The sequence below is a fragment of the Protopterus annectens genome, chromosome 1.part1 (assembly GCF_019279795.1).
Source record: "Protopterus annectens isolate FY-2018-M chromosome 1.part1, PAN1.0, whole genome shotgun sequence".
In the NCBI taxonomy this organism is placed as follows: Eukaryota; Metazoa; Chordata; order Ceratodontiformes; family Protopteridae; genus Protopterus; species Protopterus annectens.
Genome location: NC_056726.1, coordinates 1,740,384,613 through 1,740,407,581, shown reverse-complemented (window position 1 = coordinate 1,740,407,581; position 22,969 = coordinate 1,740,384,613). Strand labels below are relative to the sequence as shown.

Here is a 22,969-nt window from a genome sequence, read left to right as displayed (position 1 = left end):
GTCGTGTTCCTCCCCTGGAAGAAGGGGGGGTCTGCCTTTGAAATAAAAGGAGAGAGCCTTGTCTGCATCTATAACAAAGACTGTTCCCTTCCTTTAGGATCCTCAGTCTACAGGATTGCCATCACTTCACTTGGAGTCACATCTATCATCTCCACAGGGACAGCCAATGCAGGAAACCCCAGGCTTCCCAGCAGGGTGTTCCCACCTCTCCTGATACCTCCCGGACATTCCCACTGAGGAGGTCCCAGAGAAAAGAATGCACAAGAGGAAGTACAGACTCCCCTGAGGAGTCAAAGAAGATATAGACTTTGATGAAGGTGAAGGGTCCACACTGTCACCTTCTGAAGATATCCAGTTTGGAGACATCCTTAAAATCCGGAAACACAGAGATGGCTGAAAGTCCAGAAAACTTTCGTCTGAGGAGTCTGTGTACCTGGAGGCCTTTGGAATCTGCTTAACTTCTGGGTGACTCTGCCCAATGACGACCTCATTGATTTGATCGCTCAGTGGGCATAGAACACCACGGACACCACTGACCCAATTCCCCAGAGACGGAACAAAATTTTAACAGCACCAGGAAACAGTTCCGGATAAAAGGGGTGCCTGTTGAGGCCATGGTCATGATGGGGGCCACTAAAAAGCAACTATCCGAAGACAGGTCCACTGTCCATTCACGGAACAAGGAGTCTCTGCAGATGGGAAGCGTGTCTATACTTCAGCAACCTTTGCCTTAAGGTCTCTAAACAATATGGCACACCACCAGTTTACACACAGACTCAAGGAACTCTAATACCCTTTTCAGGATCAGTTTCTGATGAGGTACAGACATCCGTTACTTTTCAGTTGGCTACCCTGCAATCAATTTCCACTTCTTCCATGAGGTTAACTTCGCATGCAGCTGAAAGAACCTCAGGGAAAGTGGGTTCCAGCATTTCAATTAGACATGCCTGGATGCACTTGTGATTTTGTGGAGCCCTCAAGTATTCAGCTGTCAATGCTCCCTTTTGATGGAACGCCTCTGTTTGGCCCCAAAGTTAAGAGCATTTTATCTAGGTATAAAAAGGACATAAAGACCCCACCTGCTGCGGGTGTACGTTTTTCCACTCCTCAAAGATCAAGGAATCAACGAGGTACTAAAAAAATGTGGTTCAAAAAGTATCAGGGTCCTTTCCAAGACACGCGTGGAGGAGGTTCCCCCAGGGACAGAGAGGGGGACTTCAACGGTAGATGTTTCTCTCGAGGTGGCCCGCAAAACCAATGGTCTAGAGATCATTTTTTTCAACAGACCCTTCCAACCCTCCTGAAAGAAGGCCCCAACTAACCACCTCTGGAAGCAATCGAGGGTCGATAATCCCTGCACCAGAACCTAGCTAGAGATAACAGATACATGCGTGCAGAGGATAATTTCCTAGAGGTCATACAATACCATATTCACTTTCTCCCCCCTAATCTCAAGGAAAATCTCCAATATTCCACCCAGTCAGAACAAGCAGCACTTCAAATACAAAAGCTGCTAGAAAAAAAAAAAAAAAAAAAAAAAAGTAGTCATCCAAAAGGTCCCACCAGACCAGAGAATCCTGAACTTACTCAAGATTCTTTTACTGCTAAATAAAACCGGGAACTGGAGACCAACCTTGGATCTTAGCAACTTGAACAATTAGTTTGACTCGCCAAGTTTCAGATGGTCACAGTTCAGTCCCTTCTCCTATTTCTGGGCAAGGATAAGTGGATGCACTAGACAGTATGCGTTCTGAAGGTCTATCACAAAGATGAACAGGCGGTCCCAGAAGGTACTTACACTTCCAGCTGGGAGCTAGTCATTACCAATTCTGAGTTCTGCCCTTTGGTCTCACCACAACCCCCAGGGTGTTCAAACATACGGCAGTAGTAGCAGCTCACTTTAGACTGCAAGGATTGTGGACGTTTCCATATTTAAACAACTGTCTCATTAACACCCCAACCAGCCATCAAGTAATAGAGGCAAGAAATCAGATTCTTCAAACATGCTCTTATCTGGGGATAACCTTAAACTACAAAATTTCTCATCTTGAACAGACTCAAAAGTTGAAATTTATAGGATTATTGTTCAACACAAAGTTAATGATTGCTTCAATGCCCCATCTAAAAGTTGAGACCTTTAGAACACAGGTCAGGAAAATAATCTGCAGCGTCAAAAGTTTTTGCTCACTTGGTTCTTCAGGTTAAGATCAATGGTAGCGGCAATAAGTCTAGTACCATTAGCAAAGTTTTACATGAGGATTCCACAATGGATTCTAGCCAAGTAATTGTCAATACTTTATCAACTTATGCCAACCCTGACATGTACTACTCAGATTTGCAAGAGATCTCAGGTGGTGGATTCAATCAGAATAGGTTCTGCAAGGCAGTCCTTTCAGCCCAAGGCCATAGTGAACACAGACGCTTCCCAGTTAGGGTGGAGGGCAGTACCTGGGGAAGACAGTGCACTTGGTCCCCCAAAGAGGCCAATTTGCATATCAATGTCCTACAGAGGATAGTGGTACTTTTAGCACTGCAGGTCTTTCAAAAAGCTCTCCCCTCCACGAGGATTGCAATTCAAGTGGAAATGTCAGTAGTTTGCTACAAGAAAGGAGGGAAAAAAATGTTACCCCTTGGGTTGAGAAGCACTATGTGGCAACAGGCGATGATATCCAACCACTTTCTCATTGCAATGCACACTCTGGGGAACTCCAATGTGATGTACAAGCTGAGTGGGTCCATTCTTCTACCTCACGAATGGTCTCTCAGCAAAGTGGCAGATATGATTTTTCATCAGTGGGGCCAGCCTTGCTATCTTTTCGCTTCTCCCCTTAAACAACAGCAGCAGCTACTTTGCCCTGATCCCCCCACATGGATGCCCTACATCACAATTGACCCCCTGGCCTTCTTTACGCCTACCCACCAATCCAGCTAATTCCCAAGTTTCCACAGAAAGCTGCCACGTTGAACAGCAAAGTTATACTCATTGCATCTTTTTAGCCTCGCCAGATTTGGTTCCCCTTCCTTTGGTATCACTTACTCCACCAACCGTGGATTCTGAATCAGACTCCAGACCTCCTGTTTCAGACACGATTCATCCAAACTTACCGAACCTCAGGTCGTCTGCCTGGCTTCTCCAAACCCATTAATAGCCACACAGCCTATGCTCTCCCATCAGTCCGTCAGATACTTTTACCTTCACATACACCATCTACACGTAAACTCTACTTCACTAAATGGAGATTTGTTTATTAGGCCCACAAAAATAATGTCGATCCCTTCTCAACCCATTTGCATCATATCCTTGAATTCTTAGCCTTACTTTTTAAAGCTGGAGCTAGTTCCTCCACAGTGAAGGTCCAGTTAGCAGCTACCTCAAATTTTCACATAGGATTAAAAGGTGCTTCTGTTGCCTGCCATAAACTACAGAAAACCTTTTTGGGAGGAACTCTTCTTCTGAGGCCTCCTTTTACAGACCCCCCCCCCCCTCTGAACCTGCAGCTAAAAATGTGACCAAGTATCTCTCTTGGAAAACAATTTTTCTAGTAGCCATAACTTCTGCCAGAAGAATTTCAGAGATTCAGGCTTAGCCTTTGAAACGGCCTTATTTCATCTTTCACAAAGGCCCCCAGGGTCACTAAGAACCAATACTTCCTTTATCCTTCAAGGGGTTTCAAAGGCTAATATTAATCAATTTGCCGATACTCTTCCCAAGATTTTCTAACAAAGGTGAATACACGTTACATTTATTGGCCATCCACAGGCAATTACGTTTTTACCTGCACAGAACAGAAAATTGGGAAAAATGACAACCATCTTTTTCTGATATTAAACTAGGAAAACCTAGTGCCAAAATAACCCTAGCTGGATATATTTCTAAGACATACAAATAAATTGGGCATTACTTTATCGAAACCATTACAACTTCAACTACAGCCATGGCCACTTCATCAGTCTTCCAATCTAGAGCTTCCACAGACATTTGTGCAGCAGCAACTTGGGCTAGTCCCCTCACATTTATTATTCATTACAAACTAGATATGGGCTCCAGGGGCAGAGCATCATTTAGTTCAATGGTGCTCAGAAATACCCTGGAGTCCACCTAGGGATTTAGGTAGCTTGGGACTCTGTCCCACAAGTTATGACAGAATGAAAATTGATGACATCAGATAAAGTTAAGTACTCACCATAACATCCCATCTATGTTGTCAATTTTCATTCTTCCTCTCTTCCCACCAACCCCTTGCCCTGTAACCTCCCAGAACAGCGAGTGTTTTTCTGATTATGCCTCTTCCTTGGTACATAGCTGCAGATGTAGTCTCCACTCTCTGTAATTCAATACTTCTTTCTGCTAATGTTAGCAAACAAGATCTGATGTACTTGTGGTTGGTACATTGTGGGTAAGGAAGTAGCTTGAGAGTTCTCTGGTTGCCACAAGCTTTTGCAAAGGCAGAGCCGGATCCGACAGATTGGATCCAAACGCATAAGATGAGGAAGAAGGAAAATGGACAACACAAATGGAACATTATGGAGAGTACATAACTTTTTTTTTAAAACCACTCGTCACAGGAAAAGCATATATTCTTTCAAAGTTGATTTGAAAACTTTTAAGAAATTCAGCAAATACATATGGACCAAAACAATTTTAATAAATTACACTGAGTAAATCTATAAACACACTTTAGATCTTTTTTCATGATCTTCAGATTTTATTCTTTATATCTTTCCATCAAATCAGAGACTCCTTTGTGAAAATGTATTCAGAGAATGTCTCCACAAAATATGAAAATATCCAATACCACCTTCCAAATACACAAGTCAACATACTACCACACTTAAACTCAACGTTCTGAAGAACTATCTGCCTAGAATCCAGCAAAAAAGTACACAGGCCCAGGTGAATCCATCAGACTGACACCATACAGAAGCAAAGTGTTAGCAGAAAACATGTGCATAAAATGACTGCAGTCAAAATGTCAGAGTTTACATTACATCCTCTAAAAGGAAAAGTACAGTTGTGTACACAACATAAATGTAGATGTTAGAGTGTATTCATTGTTGTAGATATTACATTTGGGTAATCTGCTTGCAGGTTGCCCTCAGTCGGCCTGAATAACAAAGTCTTGGGTCTTGCGTCGGTTGCTGTCCCTTCTTCCATGACGTCAGGTCATCAGGGGTATAAAACATGCAGCTGACGCCATTACATCAGTTTTCCTTGCCCCAGATGTTAGGTGCCCCCTAACAGGGAGCAAATAAACATAAAAACACAAAAGGTATACCTCCAACAAAAAGCAAATACACCAAAAAGGCTTTTAAGCATAGTAACGTAGAGGTATAGCCAGAAAAAGTTAGGGGGCTGGAGGGAGGGTAACCAGGACTGCAACAGTGAATACACTCTAACATCTACATTTATGGTAAGTGTACACAACTGTACTATGTTCTTAGTGTTTCACTGTTGCAGTCATTACATTTGGGTAGATTCCCAAAGCTATGGTTGGGAGGAGAAGTTTATATAGCATTAGGGCCGGCTATAAGGCCCTGCAAGACAGCAGTGGCAAAGCCAGCTCTGGATTTAGAGAAAATTGGCAAATGATAATGCCTGGTGAAAGTATGTACAGAACTCCAGGTAGCAGCTTCTAGGATGTCCCCGGTAGGAACACCTCTGAGAAAGGCTTCAGAAGTAGATGCAGCCCTGGTGGAGTGAGATCTGATCCCCTGGGGATAGGCTTTCCATGGGGCTTATAGCAGAAATGAATGCAATGGCTTATCCATTTAGAAATGGTTTTGAAATAGCCTTCCCTTCTGCCCCTGCAGCAAATGCTATCAGCAGTTGTTCAGATTGTCTTCGAGGTTTAGTCATGTCCAAGTAGAAACTAACTTGTCTGCACATCCAAGGAATGCAGAATCAGTTCCCCTTTGTTCTGTGGATTGGGGAAAAAAGTTTGGCAAATGAATGGACCGATTAAGAGCCACACTGGATACCACCTTGGGCATGAAGGATGGACTGGTCCTGAGTGACACCCTGTCCGCATGAAAGATGAAAGGCACAACTGCCATAAGGGCCTGTAATTCAGATATCCTTCTAGCGGAAGTGATTGCTAAAAGGAAAGCTGTTTTCCAAGAAAGAAATTTTAAGTTTGCAGTAACAGCTGGCTCGAAAGGAGGTAGGGTGAGTTTGTCCAACACAAAGTTAAGGTCCCAGGCAGGGGTTGGAGCTCTCCTGGGTGGTCTCAAGTTTTTGGCCCCTCTGAGGTACTGCTTGAGCAGAGGATGAGAGAAGAGGGTAGTTTCTGAGTTATGAGCTGAAATGGCTGAGGTGTGTATTTTAATGGAGGACAGAGACCGGCCCTTGTGAAGTATCTCAGTTAAGCATTGCAAAATCTGAGGTAAATTGGGTGCTGCTGTGCTCATCCCTTGAGACTGGTTGCAGGCACAGAATCTTTTACATTTTTCAGCACAAGATTTTCTAGTACTAAGCCTCCTTGCCACTAAGATGACATCCATCACAAGTTTGCTGAAGGATAAGGGCGAGTTTAAGTAATTAGCCAGGCTGCAAGGTTCAATGTTGGAAGCTGAGGGTGCAGAATCTGGTTCTTCTGCCGAGCCAGCAGGGAAGGGGTCTGAGGCAGGTGCCATGGAGATAACTGCACAGGAGGGGGTACCAGTGCTGGTGCGGCCAGTCTGGAGCAATCAAAATCATCCTTTGTTTGTCCTGTTTAACTTTTAGTAACTTTGGAGTGCAGAGGCAGCGGGGGAAGGTGTAGACCGATAGTTTTTTTTCCAGCTGAAGGACAGAGCATCCACTTTCCAGGCTTGTTTGTGGGGAGTCCTTGTGCAAAACTTGTCCAATTGGTAGTTCTGGGGGAGGTAACTAGGTCTATGTCTGGGCTCCCCCATTCGCTAGTCAACATGTTGAAAGACCTCTGTTCCAGTTTCCACTCGTGTGGGTCCATGAAGTTTCTGCTTAGTCTGCCAGTGTATTGAATTTTCTTGGCAGGAATTGCACTTGTAAGTGCACTTGGTAGCTCAAGGCTGTGTTCCACAATGTCATGGCTAGTCTGCAGAGGGGGTAGGAATGTGTACCCCCCTGCTTATGTACCACATAACCGTGGTGTTGTCCATCCTTACCGTTGGTTATCCTGGAAGAATTTAGTCCTTGAAGGCAGTCAGAGCATTCTGTACAGCTAACATTTCTTTCTGATTAATATGCAGGTGCATTTGACTTGGGTTCCATTTGCCTGAATGCACTTCGCTGCCAGGTGAGCCCCCCATGCATAGTCTGACGCAGGTTAGGGTTTGGGCGGCAGGAGGTAGTGTAAATGGTAGTCTCTTGTTTTGATGGCAAGCCTCTGCCCAACTGAGGAACTCTAGGCCTAGGGCAAGGTATGATAGGAATCATTGTTTCTAGGCTGCGAGAATGTTAGCCATAGGCTTTTTAGATACCACTGTAGTTTCCTCATATGAAGTCTTGCATATGGAATTAGAATAATGCAGGCCATGAACCCCAAGGCTTGCAGTATTTGTCTTGCAGATATAGCAGGGTTTTTGTGGCCACTTGATGGAAGTAGGTTATCAAATGAATTTGCTTTTCTGGCGTGAGGTAAGCCATCTGGGAAGTTGTACTCAAGCTTGCTCCCAGGAATGCAATTTGTTGCCAGGGTACAGTTGTGATTTCTTACAGGTTCATAGGTTGGTACTAGGCTATCAGTCCTAGGGCCTATACAAGCCTAGCCATAACAATTCCCTGGCTATTTCCTTTCGTTTATGGTGTACCCCAGACAAGTTAGAACCCTTTTTACAAATGCCAGATGATTCAAAAGCATGTCCTGGCTTTCTGCTTGAATTAGACAATCATCCAGGTATGAGTATACTTGAATATTTTTCTTTGCCTGCAAAATGCAATAACTGGAGCCAGGCACTTTGGCTTGTCTACTGCGCCCAGGGTATTTACAAAGGGCAGTGCAGAGAACTGATAATGCGTGCAGCCTGGTTTGAAGTGTAGGCATCTTCTGCAAGATTCCCTGATTGGGATGTGTAGGTATGCTTCTTTTAAATCTAGTAGTGTTGCCAACCAGGCGTCTGCCTAGCATAGGAAGTAATTGGTGAAGAGTCAGCATCTTGAATTTTGGAATGTCTAGAAAGGTGTTTAGAGTAGACCAGTCCAGGATTGGACGCCATGATTTGCCTTTTCTGGGTACCAAGTAAAGTCTGGAGTAGAAACCTTGTCCCTTTTCCTCTTCTGGTACCAGCTGAATAGCCCCCATGCCTAAGAGAGAAAGTACTTGTTTTTGAGCCTCTGCCCACTGATTTGGGGGCAGGTCCGGCCACCCATTTGGTGTTGGCAACGTGTGGAAATCAAATCTGTATCCCTGGGACACTATTTAAAACCCATTTGTCCTGGGTTATGAGTTCCCAGTTCATTGCATGAAGAGCAATCTTCCCCCCCAAAGGGGCGGTCAGACGTTAAGTGCTTAGAAATTTTAAAAGGAAGTCATTGAGACTTTTCCATAGGGGGGAGTCGTTCTTCCCAGATTTGGAAGTGGCAGCCCCCCACTGCTTAGTTCTGAGAGTCCCCTGGGACAGAAAACTGGGGTTTTTGCTGTGTCTGGGTTTGGCTTGAGAAGACCTGGAAAGGACTGGAAAGGACCAATTCTTAGTAGGCCAGTGCCTACTAAATCTAGGAGGCTGCACTTGTAAAAAAATCTTTAACAGTTTGCATAGATTTAGCTTCATCTTCCATCTTTAAGAACTTCTTCAGCCTTGTTGCCAAACAGATGGTCCTGATTTAAAGGAGCATCCAACAATTTAGCTTTAACAAAAGACTGCATCTTAAGCCAAGCATGCCTTCCAAGCACAGACCCAGTAACAGCAGCCCTGCAAGAGGCCTCTAAATAATCAAAACCACACTGCAAAGTATGTTTTCCAACTTGTTCAGCAGAATGCATTAAATCCTGTAAATCTATTTCCACACAGTCAGGAATCATCATTTTCTGTTTAAGCAGCCCACGGACATCTTGCTGATATTTTAACATATGAAATTGGCAGTTTAAAGCTCTGATTGCCAAGGTAGCTGAAGTATAAACCTTTTTACCCCACCTATCCAACGCCCTGGAGTCTCTATCAAAAAGGTTTAGCAGTAGAAGCCTTAATGCCCTTGGGCCCCCGAGAAATAGTCTCGGGATCTGCAATAGGATTTTTGAAAAGGAACTTGGAGTCATGGACTTCCGCGGTGGTGCAGCGGTAGCGTTGTTGCCTCACAGCGAGAGGTTCTCCAGTTCGATTCTTGGCTTGGGTTGGGAGAGCCTTCTGTGTGGAGTCTGCATGTCCTCCCCGCGGTTGAGCGGGTGTTCAAGGCATGCATTGAATCGGCGTGCCTTCGTTGAAATTTGGGCTGGCAACTCAACACCATAAAAAAACAACTGCCAATCATTAGTGGACCAGAGTTCTGCTGTGGTGACCCCTAACCGGGAAAAGCCAAAAGACAAACAATAACTTGTGGGAGTCAGGAACCCTGTAGTATCGGTCAGGTTTACTAGGAGCAGGAGGGCAGGGAATCTGGGGCCAAACTTGATTTCGAGAAAACATAATCAACAATGTCTAGTAACAGGAGGAATAGCCAAAGGCCTATGCTGAGGTAGAAAGAAATCCCCAAGCCTCTTTTTTGAAACAGAAAATTACTGGCTTTCCCAGTGAAAATTCTCCCTTAGAGTTTGTAAGGTTTCCCCAAAAGAAAAATCCTGAGGAGGGGAAGCAGAGGGAATAGAATCCTCATAAGTAGGCAAGGACAAATCCAGGTCAGAAGAGTCAGAAGAAACAGAAACCTGATCAGAAGACTCCTAAATCAAGCTCAGCCCTAGGCCTCAGAGGGTGGGAGTTTGCCACCCCTGATTAGAGTTAGATCTTCAGCCATTTTTATCATTTTTTTTTTTTTTTTTTTTTTTTAGGCATAGGGGCCTGAGCATGGGTTTAGACAAGGATCGAGATTTAGGCCTTAGTAATGAAGGAGGTGTTTATTTAATATGTCAGTAGGCCTGAAAACACCCTCAGAAGCAGGTACCTGCACAGCGGCCCTGGACCCATCCAAGGTAGAGACATCCGCGGGTTCCATAGTTGAAGTACCTCGCAGCATACCGGACTCCAAATGGGTCTCAGTAGAGGCCTTCGGATCTGACGTAGTGGGTATCAGGGACTGTGAAAGCGCCTCACAGAGTACCGGCGAACTGGCAACTGGCTTAGAAGTGTAGTCAGTTTTGGACCTTGGCAGCCTGTCTTTATCTTTGCGTTTTTTCGGAATCCCGGTAGTCGGATGGCTAACCAATGACATTAATGGATAATTAAACAGAGAACCGAAATATTTAGAGGCAAAAATATACAGACGACTGATAGTGCGCTGATTAAATAAAACAAAAAGTACAGTTTTGTACCTACCATAAATGTAGATGTTCGAAGATCCACATTGCTGCAGTCCTTACACTTGGGTAGTCCGCTGTCCTCGGTCGGCCCGACTATCAAAGTATAAGGCTGACGTCGGTCAAGGCGCATTTGACTGACATTAGGACGTCAGGGTACAAATGCGCATGACCGACGTCATATCATCAGTCTTTTCTTGCCCCAGATGTCAGAAGACCCTAGAAATAAAGGTCAAAACCAAAAGACAGCAAACCAACAACCAACCATCCTAGCACTAATAATATGTACAATATATACAATATACACTCTATTTACAACCCAACCCACACAACCGCCTCCAAGAGGGGAAGGAGGGAGGGTAAATTGGACTGCAGCAATGTGGATCTTCGAACATCTACATTTATGGTAGGTACAAAACTGTACTATGTTCTTCATCTCACATTGCTGCAGTCCTTACACTTGGGTAGAATCCCAAAGCAGAGGTAAGGGAGGATGGCTAAACTATAAGGAAGCAGGAGCTGCCAAAATGCCCTGCAAAACAGCAGTGGCAAAACCAGCCCTGGATTTAGAGTAAAGTGGAAGGTGATAATGCCTAGAGAAAGTATGCACTGAACTCCAAGTAGCTGCCTCCAAAATATCCTTAGTTGCCACCCCCCTCAAAAAAGCTGTCAAAGTGGCAGTAGCCCTAGTGGAATGAGGCCTAATCCCAGCTGGAATTTCCTTGCCATGATGGGAATAACAGAAAGCAATGCAAAACCCAATCCACTTAGAAATAGTTTGTTTTGACACAGGCTTGCCCTGAGAACTCAAAGCAAAAGAAACAAACTGCTGAGACTGCCTGAACCCCTTAGTTCTGTCCAAATAATATCGCAACTGCCTGTGTACATCTAAAGTGTGCAAAATCTTCTCCCCTTTATTTTGGGGATTTGCATAAAAAGTAGGCAAATGAATAGTTTGGTTTAAAGCCACACTAGAAACCACTTTAGGCATAAAGGAAGGATTAGTACGTAAAGATACCCTATCCTTATGGAAAATTAAGAAAGGCTCAACCGCCATAAGGGCCTGTAACTCAGAAACCCTTCTTGCAGAGGTAATAGCCAACAAAAAAGCAGTCTTCCATGATAAAAACTGTAACTCAGCAGTAGCTGCAGGCTCAAAAGGTTGTAGAGTGAGTTTGTGCAAGACAAAATTGGGATCCCAAGCAGGCGAGGAGCTCTTGGGGGTCTTATATTCTTTGCCCTCTAAGAAATTGCTTGAACAAAGGATGAGAAAACAATGGCGGGTCACAATCATAGTGAGCTGAAATTGCTGCAGCATGAACCTTAATAGAAGAGAAGGACAAACCTTTGTCCAGTAACTCAGTAAGATATTGAAGAGCCACACTTAAATTAGGCTCGAAATATCAAAATCCTTTGCTGCACTCCAAAATAAAAATCTCTTCCATTTATCTGCGTACACTTTCCTTGTACTAGGCCTTCTAGCTTCCAGAATAACATTCAAAACTTGCTGTGGAAGTGGAGGCCCACTACGGCTCAAAACAGAATATGCCAGGCTGTTAGGTGCAGAGAGTGAAGCTTGACATTGAGCAAATGACTGTCCTCCTGAGACAACAGGTGTGGAATCGAAGGTAAAGGCCATGGAGGTTTCCGTACCAGGCTTCTCAGTAATGGGTACCAATGCTGTCGAGGCCAATCTGGAGCTATCAAAATCATACTTGGCTTGTCTTGTCTGGCCTTCAGTAGTACCTTTGGGAGGAGAGGCAGAGGTGGAAAGGCATACACATGAAGATTGCTCCAACTGAAAGAAAGAGCATCCACTTTCCAAGCTGTGGGATGAAACCTTTTTGTGCAAAACTTTGGCAGCTGGTGGTTTAGTGGAGAAGCGAACAGATCTATGTCTGGAGTTCCCCATGACACTGTCAATTCCTGAAATACATGAGGATCCAATTTCCACTCATGGGGATCCATAATTTGTCTGCTCAACACATCTGCTAAGGAGTTCTGTGCTCCTGGCAGAAACCTTGCCTGAAGATTTAGCTGTAAACTGAGAGCAGTCTCCCACAAAATCATTGCTTGCCTGCAGAGGGGATAAGAATGTGTTCCGCCTTGCTTGTTGATGTACCACATGACAGTTGTGTTGTCTGTTAGAATCAACACCTGCCCTGGAAGAAGTAAATCCTTGAAAGCTATTAATGCAAACTGGACTGCTAACATCTCTTTCAAGTTGATATGTAGATGCTGTAGTCTGGCAGGCCACTTGTCTTGTATCCACTTTCCATTCAGATGAGCTCCCCAAGCTATGTCTGAGGCATCTGTCGTTAGAATCTGACTCGCCTCTGGCCGGGTCACAGAGAGTCCCTTGTTTAGGTGACATTCCTGAGCCCACCACAAAAATTCCTTTTGAATGCAAGGTATTATTTGAATGATAGTGTCCAAATCCTGGCAGTGCTGTGTCCATACATTTTTGAGATACCATTGCAGCTTCCTCATATGCAGTTTGGCATTGGGAAGCACCAGAATACAAGATGCCATGAACCCCAAGGCTTGAAGGACTGTCCTTGCAGTCAGCCTGGACAGATGAGACAACTGATGAAAGTAAAGGGAAAGATTCTTTTGTTTGTCCGGGGTCAAAAAGGCCATCTGGGATGCTGTATTCAGTCTCACACCCAGAAAGCACATGCCCTGAGAGGGTACTAGACTGGACTTTATTTCGTTCACAGAATACCCCAGGCATCTTAGCACTGCTATCACATAGTGTAAATGATGAAGAAGTTCGTCCTTTCCTTGAGCCAAAATCAGGCAATCGTCCAAGTAAGGATAAATCTGTATTCCTTTTAACCTGAGGAAAGCTATCACTGGAGCCAGAACTTTCGTGAACACTCTGGGCGCAGTAGATAAGCCAAAGGGCAATGCAGAGAACTGATAATGAGAATTCCCAGCTCGAAAACGCAGATACTTCCTGCAACTCAGTCTGATAGGAACATGAAGATAAGCCTCCTTGAGATCAAAAGTTACCATCCAATGATCTTTGCCCAGCAGGGGTAAAAGCTGCTGTAACGTCAACATTTTGAACTTGGGAATGTCCAGATAAGTGTTGAGGATAGATAGGTCCAAAATTGGTCTCCACGTGTTCCCTTTCTTTGGTACTAGGAACAGGCGAGAATAAAATCCTAGGCCCACCTCTGGCATAGGGACTGGCTGAATGGCCCCTATTTGGAGTAACAGAGAAATCTGCTTGTGAGCCTCTATTCTTTGTGGAGGAGGAACGTCTGGGCATGCCTTTGAAAGGAGGCAAGGTATGGAAATAAAACCTGTAACCGTGGTGTATGATATCCAATACCCATCTGTCTTGGGTAATTAAACTCCAATGTTCTTTGAAATGTGCCAACCTTCCTCCCAAAGGTGCTGCCAGACGAGAAGGCTCTGGCAGCTGAAAAGGTAGGTCATTGGGTCTGTTTACGAAAGGACTGACCCCTGCCCTCACCCGAAGACTGTGCAGGAGAACTCCCTGTCCTAGGCCTGAAAGAGCCCTGAGCTCTGCCCCTCCCACGTCTAGCTCTACCCCTAGACTGGGAATCATAAGAAGGATACGTCCACCCTTTAGCAGGCCAATTTCTACTAAACTTTGGAGGCTGAACCTGCAAAAAATCTTTAACAGTCTGCATAGACTTAGCCTTGTCTTCCATCTTCTTTAAAACTGACTCAACAGGAGAACCAAACACATCAGATTGTAAAGGAGCATCTAAAATCCTTGTTTTAACATGGTCAGATAAATTCTGATCCCTCAGCCAGGCGTGCCTGCGAATAACTGACCCAGTAGCAGCCACCCTAGACGAGGCCTGTACAGCATCAAAACCACATTGCAAAGAATGCTTACCCACCTGTTCAGAAACATGAACTAAATCTTGCAACTCTTTACAATCAATACCTTCCGCCAGAGCATCAACCTTAGACTTCAATTGTGAAAGGAGATAATTTTGGTATTTCAACATGTGAAACTGGCAATTCAAGGCCCTCATAGCTAGAGTGGAGGAAGTATAAACTTTCTTTCCCCATCTATCCAAAGCCCTGGCCTCTTTATCAGAAGGAACCGGATTCTTGACAACAGAAGCCTTAACACCTTTAGGCCCCTGACTAACAGTTTCTGGGTCCGCCCTAGGACTCTTAAAAAGATACTTATGAGCTTCAGGCACCCTGTAATACCCATCCGGTTTAACAGGAGCAGGAGGCAAAGAATCAGGATTAAGAGAAGCCTCTGAAAAAACATCTTCTACCACATCCAAAACAGGAGGTATAGCCAAAGGCCTATGCTGGGGTAAAAACAAAAATTCCCTAAGCCTTTTCCTGGAATCAGAGAAGTCCTGACCTTCCCACTTAAAATGTTCCCTCATGGAATGAAGAGTTTCCGAAAATGAAAAATCCTCAGGAGGAGAAGCAGAAGGAGTAGAATCATCCACCTCAGAATCAGAATAAGGAGAATACTCCTGCAAGTCTTCAGCCAAGACTCTGACACATCCAAGCCTGCTCAAAACTCCCTAACTCAGGCTCCACCCTAGGCCTCTTATCAGGAGGGGCAAGGAACCCCTAATCAAAGTAATCAAATCTTCTGCCATTTTAAGCATATGCTTCTTGGGCACAGTTCCAGAAGAACTAGGGGTGACACCAACTGAAGCTAAACCTGGCCTGCCTCTGGGAGAAGCCTTGGAAACAGAAGGAGAGGGCCTAACCACCTTAGGAAGAGAGGGTAGTATAGTAGCCTGAGAAGCCCCTTCAGCCTGACCTGCCTCCTGAGAGGCCACATCCTGCAACAACAAAGTCTCCCTGGGAACCCAAAGAAATCTCGGTGGAACCACGGCTCGACACCTCTAAAGAACCGCGTCCGGGGACGGGTTCTTCTAGCCTAGGCTTAATTGCTTTGTCCTTGCGCCGAGGAAGCGGCCGGAGCATCCGGCGGCATTTAATAATTGCACCGCTTCCCGAAGACTAACCTGGCACAATCTAACCTTCTCTTTATAGTGCATTTATTGAATCTAGCACAAGAGCGGCACCCAACAACATCGTGCTCAGGCCCTAAACAAGGAATACACAAAGTATGATAATCTCTATGCGGTATTTGTTTCCCACAAGAAATACAATTATTCACTTTTTCTGACATCCGGTAAACCACTGAGGCAAGAAAAAACTAAAATATTCCCCAACGGGGTACTTAGCCAACTTGGAGTTTGTCTGAAACTCCGGAATCGAAAAATTTCAGAACGCCAACCGGCACTTGCAAAGCTGCTTCTGCATCGGACCATGCGGCAAAAAAGACTGAGGATATGACGTCGGTCATGCGCATTTGTACCCTGACGTCCTGATGTCAGTCAAATGCGCCTTGACCGACGTCAGCCTTATACTTTGATAGTTGGGCCGACCGAGGACAGCGGACTACCCAAGTGTAAGGACTGCAGCAATGTGAGATGAAGAACATCCGACAGTAAGGTACGTTGTGGTCAGGGCCTAGGCAAGGAATACAGAATGAATGAAAATCTTTACGAGGCATTTGCTTTCCACAAGTAACGCAATTATTAACTTTTACTGACATCGGTAAGGAGCAAGAAAAAAAAAAAAAAAAGTTTCCCCAACGGGGTACTTAGCTTTTAGTTTAAGACTTCGGTTCTGAAACTTGAAAACTAGAAGTTATGTACTCAACATAAGGTTCGATGTATGTGGTCCATCTCGCCTCACATTCTTACTCACGGGTTCGGAGCCGAACATCGGCTCCGACTCGGCCAACTTATTTTTCTAGCACGAAGTCTCTAACTGGCTGGGCTAACCTGGTATCCCATGTTGCACTGCTCCATAGCCCCAGATCTAGTTTGCAGCAATCCATAGTCACACCTCATGCACAGCCACAGTTCAGCAAGGTAGAACACTATCCAGGGTAGCAAAGAAAAAACAACAAATACCGAAGGGTACTGAAGACCAATGTCGCCTCCAAATCCTCCAGGAGGGGGGACAGGTGGGAGGGAATGTAAGAATGTGAGGAGAGATGGACCACATACATCGAACATTATGGCGAGTACATAACTTCTAGATGTTATGTGGTCTAATCTCACCTACGTTCTTACTCACGGGACAGCGTCCCCAGCACCTCTATCCTGGGAGGCTCAATGGAAGATGCTCCTGAGAACAGTGGAAGCAAAGGAAGCCCGGGCACCCTAGAAGCCACGTCTAATTTGTAATGAGTAATAAAGGTGTGGGGAGAAGCCCACGTGGCCACAGCACAAATTTCATCCAAAGATAGCCTGGAATGATAAGCAACTGAAGCGGAAACAGCCCTGGTGGAGTGAGCCTTGACAGGGAACGGTAAATTTCTGCCTGCTGACGAATAGACATAGGAGATGCAATCAGAGATCCATCTGGAAATTGTAATCTTACAAATAGGGGAACCTGTTCTATTTTCTGCAAAGGACACAAACAGTTGGTCAGACTTACGAAGTTGTTTTGTCCTGTGCAAGTAAAATCAAAGCTGCCTGTGTACGTCCAACTGTTGAAACGAACTCTGCCTTGTTAGAAAATTGAGGGAAGAAACCTGGCAGCTCAATAGACTGAGATTAACGGCAGAGGTTACTTTCGGAAGAAAGGACGGATTAGGTCTCAAGAAAACCCTGTCCTTATGAAAGATTAAATATGGGGATTTGATGGACAACGCTTGGATCTCTGACACCCGTCTGGCTGATGTGATGGCTATTAAGAATGCAGTCTTCCAAGACAGTAATTTTAATTCACAGGTGGCCGCTGGCTCGAAAGGTGATGAAGTCAGGGCTTGTAAGACAAAATTTAAATTCCATGGCATGATGGGTTCTGACACAGGAGGCCGTAGTAACAAGGTGCCCCTCAAAAAGGCCTTACATAGTTTATGAGCCATGAGAGAAGGTTCGTAAGAGGTATGAAAATTGGAAATAGCGGCCAGCTGGACCTTAATGGTCACAGGAGCAGAACCCTGCTGAAAAAGTATGGATAAAAAAATCTAAGGCAGCAGGGATGGGGCTGTGAAAGGATCCAGTCCCTGGGCCTGAGCCCAAATTGAAAATCTTTTCCACTTGCTGGAATAAATCTTCCTGGTAGAAGATTTATGAGAAGATAAAATGTGTACTACCCTCAGATGAAAAACGAAGTCTGACTAAAGATGGAAGTGGAGTAGCCAGGCTGTCAACCTGAGGGTCCGCAGGGAGGGATAGGACTGTCCAGACATGTGTCACAGTACGTCTGGTGCTGGGTCCAGAGTCCAAGGACTGTCCACTGCATACTGATGAGAGAACCAGACTTGGCGAGGCCAGTGTGGGGCAATTAGAATCATCTTGCTTCCCGAGGAAATGGCTTTCTGAATCACTCTTGGTAGCAGAGGAAACAGAGGGAAAGCACAGAGCAGACCGGGAGGCCACTCGTGGACTAGAGCGTCTCTGGGTGACTCCCCCTGTGGGGGGATCAGAGTGACGTAGTTGCTGCACTTGACATTGTGGGGATTGGCAAAAAGATTGCAGCAAGGCTGTCCCCACCTGCTTAAAATCTGTTCCGCAACTCGGCGGTTCAGGGACCACTCGTAAGGCATTAGAATGGATCTGCTTAGTCTGTCTGCTATCACATTGGCCTTCCCCAGAATGTGCATTGCCACTAGGAACAGTCGGGAAGACACTGCCCACTGCCACACTCGCATGGCCTCTCTACATAGAAGATAAGATCTGGTTCCCCCCTTGCTTGTTCAGGTACCACACCACGGACATATTGTCCAGTGCTTGCAACGCCAGTAACACCGCTCTAGGACACTGATGTGCAGATGAACCTCGTGATCTTGCCACGTGCCTTGGACCGTCCAACCAAGATAATGCCCCCCCACCCTCACCCCATCTGGGAGGCATCCGTGGTCACCGTGGCAACTGGTGGCACAGGAATAAACGGATTCCCTTTGTTCAAGTTGGTGGAGCGTAGCCACCAACAGAGGTCCTGTTTGCACCAATCAGTGAGTAGGATCAAATGGGACAGGGGAAGTTTCTGAAAGGACCATTGGGCAGAGAGGAGCCACTGCAGAAGCCGCATGTGTAATCTGGCTAGAGGCACTAACATAATGGTGGCTGCTATGGATCCCAGGAGCTGTAGAACCCATCTGGCCTGAACCTTCTTGAGGGGTAACAACGCGCGAACCTGACTCTGCAACACCTCTATCCTTTCTTGGGGCAGGAACGCTAGCTCTGCGCCTATAAATGTGACATGCTGCAAGGGCAGCAAGGCAGACTTTCCCCAGTTCAAGGTAATTCCTAATTGATGACAAAGGGCAATGGTCATTTCCCTGGCATGAATGAGAAGATGCCTGGTGGGGGCGGTGAGGAGCCAGTAGTCCTGGTATGGAAACACTTGGAATCCTTGACATCTCAGGTGAGCTGTCACCACTGCCAAACACTTGAACACCCTGGGGGCTGTGGTGAGACCAAAGGGCAGGGCACGAAACTGGAAATGACGGGCTCCCAGCCGGAAGCGCAAGTGACTCCTGGATGCCCTGTCCATTTTGATATGGTAGTAAGCATCCTTTAGGTCGTTGGAGCACATCCATACTTCTTTTCCCAGTAACGGAAAAATAGACTGAAGGGTGACCATTGGGAACTTGGACTTTAGAATGTAGCGATTCAGTCAGCTGAGATCCAAGATGGGTCTCAGGTCCCCTGTTTTTTTCGGCACCAAAAAGAGTCTTAAGACCCTAATCCAATCTGGTATGAGGGGACAGGTCAGATGACTCCTTTTTCCAGCAACTTTTGAAATTTCTAGTGTTGCGTGATCCCTTTGTCTGGGTGGAACGTCTGGGATTCTCTTGGCTGGAGGGGGGGGGGGTCTGATAAGGGGATGGAATAACCTCCGATAACTATTCGAAGCACCCATCGATCTTGAGTAATACTTGCCCAGGCTTCCGGGTACAACGAAATGCGGCCACCGACTGGCTCCAGAATAGCACAGTCGGGCAATACATCAGGAACGATAATAGGAAGGCCAGCGAAAGGAATCAAGGTCTCCAGAATTGTGAGGGCCTCCTCTGCCCCCTAGGGTGGCGTCTCCCAGAATAGCCTCCTCCTCTGCCTCTGGAGGGGGACTCACCTTGAGCGGCAGGGAAAGACTTCTGTGACTTTTTGAACCACATTTTTCCTCCCCTCTGAGCCTTGGGGTAAGGCCTAGATGGAAGGGATAAACGGACCCCTACAGCAGACAGGGTCTTCCCCTCTTGCTTGATTCTGGTGAGGGTGTCTCACTTTGGTCCCAAAGAGTGAGGACTCAAAGGGTGTGTCAGTGAAGGAAGACTTGAAAGCCTCCGCAAAATGACACGGGCGCATCCAGGCTTGCCTCCTGAGGGCTACACCTGCGCTAGCTGCCCTGCTTGCCCCTTCGGCTGCATAAAATATGAGCCTCACGGACGAGTTGACAATCGAACCAAGAGTAGACAGCTGGGTGTTAACAGTCTGCATTAACGCCTCAGGTACGTTACCTGTTACAGTATCTCCTAGCTCTTTAAGGAGATCTCACTGGAGCACAGTAAAATAACAAAGATAATTCAGAGACCTAAGGGTGAAGGCTGCTGAAGAGAGGGTACGCTTCCCATACCGATCCATACTCCTGAACTCCTTGTTAGGAGGACGGAGGAAGAAGACTCTGCTACTTCCTGCTGAGTGGCCGCCACCACCATGGCATCCAAAGAAACCCCTTTGGACAGGAACTCTTTCCCAGGGGGAGCTGAAAGAAATTAGGGCGCCTGGGTACAGGTTCCACCGAGTCAGAAGTCTCCCACACCCTTAGACAGATCAAATCTTGGAGCTCATCGAAGGGTGGAGACACCCAGGAGGCGGAGGGTTGAGCCCCAAAGGCCTTGAGAAATACAAACTCCTCCTCAGAGGGGGTTTTGGACGACCAGCCGCCTCTGCCTCAAAATCTCCAGGATGTCGGAGAAAGAGACATCGGAGGATGACTTGGGGGACCCCTCTGACTCTTAGAGGTCGGTATCAGAAGTGAGAGACTCGTCCTGGGAGTCTGCTTCCTCTTGCACAACTTCTTTCTTGGGGGCTCCTCAAGCACGGACTCAGAGGGGCCCTCAGAAAGTTAGGGACCGCTCATGGGGGTATCCTCAGACCTTGGAGCTCCGCCATTAACTGATAAGGGGACATCAGAGGCTCTCGCCGGTGTGGAAGGGGATGGAATGACCGATCCGGGTGATGTCACTGAAGATCTGGCCAGTGCAGTCCTCATGGCCTCGAAGGCGGGTCCCCCCGAATCCGAGGACAGACCAACCTCTGAGGCCACCACCAGAGCCGAACCAACAAGTCCCGAAGTATCCCCCTCGGGCCAGACAGAGGAAACCCGAGTTCCGAAACCAGAGGACGGAGCAGACGTCGGCACCGATAAAGCCTTAAGAGGTATCGGAGCCAGCAGATCACCCAGAGCAGAACACTCCGGCTCCAAAGACAAGGAGGTGCTCGGTGGAGGAACCATCGGTGCACTTATCGGGACTGGCTCCTGAGCCAACTGGGTCGGAGCCAAAAATAATTTTGCCAACACAGGCGACTGCAAGAGCCTCTGGACCACCCTATCCACATCCAAATCAGAGAGTCTGGAGGATTTGGAGGAGAGAGAAGGTGACTGATCTATCTGGAGATCACAAGTCTAACACTAGGAGACCGGCTCCGAATGGGCTCTAACAGAATCGGAGCCAAGGCTGATTCAATAACTACAGCTACCTCCTGCGGCCCCGAGGACAAGGGAGCCAAGGAGGTAGAATCCAATTTGGTAGTCTTCTCCGGTGGCTCCGATGAAACAGATGCAGCCTGAGATCTCTTCTTAGCCTTAGAAGTCTTGGCTTTAGTTTGTGAACCAGAGGAAGAGTCCAAGGACTCCTCAAAGGAAGGCTTTAGAAGACCCTTCAGTACAAGTTTATTTTTTTCTTTCCTGTAGCACCCTCGGACTGAAGGCGTGACAAAAGCTACAAGACTCTTGTAAATGTATAGCCCCCCCAGGCAGTATACACAAATGGAATGTCCATCTGTTATGGACATCTTGTAGCTGCATTTAGAACATTTCTTAAACCCAGAGGGTTTATGTTCCTTTTGCTCCTTTGACATATTAATAACCACTGCACACAAAACAAACAAGCAACAGGACCCTAGTCCAACAACGGTTAAGACGGGAACTACCGCTAACTACTGACAAGAATCTCTAATTCTTGAGATGACTAACCCACACACAGAAGCGAGGAAAAACCGCTTTTTTACACAGGAAAATAGGACAAAACTATACAACAGAGGGAGGACTAGGTCTTCTAATTTAAACGGGCCTAGCCCGTCGGAAGAGAGGGATACCAACAAAAAACACACACCACAAGACACGCTAAACAAAAAGCAAATAGCTATTAAAATAGCTTTTGTGAGGAAAAACTACAACATTGAGTGAGGAAAAAGTAGTTTTAAATCTTCTTAGCCACAGCCAAGCGAGACCACGTCCAAGCTACACGAGCGGCAAACGAGATCTGGGGCTATGGAGCAGTGCAACATGGGATACTAGGTTAGCCCAGCCAATTAGAGACTTCGTGCTAGAAAAATAAGTTGGCAGAGTCGGAGCCGATGTTCGGCTCCGAACCCGTGAGTAAGAATGTAGGCGAGATTGGACCACATCAAAAATTTCAAGAGTCGGCTGACCAGAACTTGCGAACTGCTTCTGCTTCGGGCAACGCACAGCAAGAAAGACTGATGTAATGGCATCGGCTGCATGTTTTATATCCCTGACGACCTGATGTCATGGAAGAAGGGACAGCAACCGACACAGAACCAAAGACTTTGTTAATCAGGCCGACTAAGGGCAACCTGCAAGCAGATTACCCAAATGTAATGACTGCAACAGTGAAACACGAAGAACATCTTACTCATTAGGTTCATAAGTACTAGGCTAGATGCCCTTGAGAGCATTTTAAGCCTAGCAATTTACTTTTAGGCTAAAAATAACCCATCCCATATGATTATAGACTGGCTCTGCCCAGCCAATGGTAAATAATTATATTACTCCTAATAAGGATAGATGGGATCACCCCACAGATAATTTGAGGGACCCATGCAAGTGATAAAGCATTTAGCAGAGGTCTCTATTAGTAATACAGGGGACAGTCCTGGGTAAATTTCTTGTTTCCCATCCGTAAATCAAACTTTCACTTGAATATAGACCGGGATGAACTTTGTGGATGGGGAGTCTGTTCCACTGCAAAAATCCTCCAAGAAAAATACCTGTCAATCCAAACCATTATGCTGATGTTAAAGAAAATGTTTACATCCATAAACCAAGCATTCCTGATATCAACTGACTTGATGTGTGTAAACATCAGTAATGGGTCAGATGATGCCTTGTATGCCAGACAGGTCAGCACTTAGTCAAAGATGCACAGTATAGTGACAGGCTTTCATTTGGTCCATGTAGGGCATGTGTAGACCAGATATCCTTTTAGTAAGTTATCTGTGGGCATTCCAGTTGTTGCATGTATCTGAACAGATACATGCCATAAT

At 46.0% G+C, this 22,969-nt stretch overlaps 1 protein-coding gene across 2 annotated transcripts in view; it reads right to left on the bottom strand.

Moving 5' to 3' along the window:
* Window positions 1–22,969, bottom strand: part of ARID1A (AT-rich interaction domain 1A) — a 3,912,194-nt gene that overhangs the window by 3,026,888 nt on the left and 862,337 nt on the right. The window lies entirely within an intron of this gene.